Below are 2,288 nucleotides of genomic sequence, written 5' to 3' on the forward strand. Positions count from 1 at the left end.
ATTTTCTTGGTTGTGATCTCTGTTTTTGGGTATAGTCTCTTATCACGCACACCCATTCTAGTTCTTTGAGAGGGCCTGTATCTCTTGCTTTCTTCCTCAACTACTTTAGTCTGGCAGTTCCTTTTATCCCTTATTTCCCCAGCCCAGTGTTTGTGGGATAGAAATGGCAGTCTCTCAGCCCTGAGAGGCAGTCCGTCCATCTCCTCTGGTGCCAAATCTGCCAGCTGAACTTTCTTCCTCCCATGCCTAAGCTGTGAAAACAACAGGCTCTGCCTTGATATGATAGGAAGTGGAAGAATCTTGCAGAACATTTCAGGGCAGCAAAAAGTTTCTTTTTTAAAATAAGGAAACTGAGAGCAAAGGAAAATTAAGTCCTAGTGTAGGCCCACCTTGGATAGTTGTAAGGACCGTCTGTAGGTCAGAATGATGTGAGCTGCTTGTGGAGAGAAGAGATCATCTTTACGAGGCTATGCTGAACACAGATTGAGTATATTGCCAGTACTGAGAATTTTGCAACCCCGGAGATACTAAAGTGTATATATTTTAGAGAAAATGAGGATCAAACTGATAGGGGTTGTCACATTTACCCCCAGAAAAGGGAGGTGGAGGAGACTAAGGTCCAGCACCACATAAAATACCACAACTGGCAGTGTTGTGGAAGGATTGTAGAATATTATTCGTGGTAGAATGTAACAAGTTTTGAAAATGAGGAAGTACCACAGCTGTCCTGATCTGCAGCAAGTGCCCTAACTTCCAGTTCTCACAAAGGCATGGTAATTCTCTGTGGCACTGATTTGAATAGTTGTGGGACCGACATATTTTCTGATTGGGAAGGGTGTTTTTGACTTATTTGCTGCTTATCTTGTCCTACTGTGTCTGATCATTGCACAAGTAAAGGAAAGTATGCTGTGTTGAGGACATGGAAAAGCACAGGTCTATGTATAACTCTCCACCCAAGAGAGAGACTTCCCCTTGTAGGCTTGGGTGGTTATTCATATAGTCTGCACAGTGTATACAGGAAAAGGGAGAATGTGAGGTACTCTCTGTGAAAGATAGTGGTGGAGGATCTGCTGCTGGGACATGGTGCTTGAAGCTTTGTAAACCTCAGCACCTCAAGTCTGTATTAGTATAAATGCTATGTAGGATTGCAGCCCTAATGTGTAGATGTGTGTGTGTGTGCATGTGTGCAGGTTGTCTAGAAGCTGCTGATGTTTTCCTGATAAAGTGACCATAGCAGAAATGAGAAGGAGAATTTTAACTTTAGAGCATAGAATAGCAGCATCATTATATGCTGTGAAGTACATAAGCTTGGATGTGATCTACTTCAGAATTGCACTGTCCCCTTTTAAAATCATGTTGGTCTACATAGTAGTTTTGAATTCAGCTTAGTTATACTACAAGTATTCCAATAACTTGGTTATAGAAGGTTATATTTATGTAAGAACAGAACCTGTTGACCTGCTGTGTGAATTCTTGCGATCCTATTCAGGGGTTGACACCGCATTTATTTATGCACCTGAGAGAAACTGTGGGTGGGTTCACATAGTCTCCTGTGTATATGAGTGCCATGGGACTTCTTGGACCACCTTTGCCTACTTTTGCCTTGAGAGATGGTGGTGTGAACTAAACTGTAGACAGATATAGCTGCAGATATGCTTGTGAGTATGGTAGCTGGAAAAAGTGCTTCTGCAATTGCTGATCTTGCTGTTGGCCATTATCTGTTTTTAGTCCTGGTTACACTAACATTTCCTAATGTAGGCATAGGCATGTTCATGGTGTGGGAGAGACAATGAGAATGGGAACTAATTCTAACACATTCATATCTGCCCTTGAAAGCTTCAACTGCACAGCTCCTAATTTTTTAAAGAACAAAGTCTTTTATCTGTGCTTTACACTGTCACAGTTTACAACAGTTGCTTCAGTTATCTGCCTTAGACATTTGCACTTATTTTATCCTTTTTGAAGGAATGTCTTGGTTTTGCTTTGTGCCGTAGCTATTTTTAGTTAATTGCTTGCAGAACATAATGGTGTGCTGTCAACCTAAATACTGACAGATAAATAGAATTGTATACTGTAGATGTTAGCTATTTATAAATCTGACACTCTTCCTCTCCACTCCTGGGTGTGCTGCTATAGAGAGCAGCAGAATCTGCTTGCTGCTATGAGAGAAGGAAAGAGCGAGCATCATATGCACTGTTTGTAAATGACAAATAGAATGATGGCATGTTCTCAAGTTACCGCTGATATCAGCTGTTTTGGTGTGGGAGTAACACAATTACTAGCAAGAA

The sequence above is a fragment of the Heteronotia binoei genome, chromosome 7, assembly GCF_032191835.1.
Source record: "Heteronotia binoei isolate CCM8104 ecotype False Entrance Well chromosome 7, APGP_CSIRO_Hbin_v1, whole genome shotgun sequence".
NCBI lineage: Eukaryota > Metazoa > Chordata > Lepidosauria > Squamata > Gekkonidae > Heteronotia > Heteronotia binoei.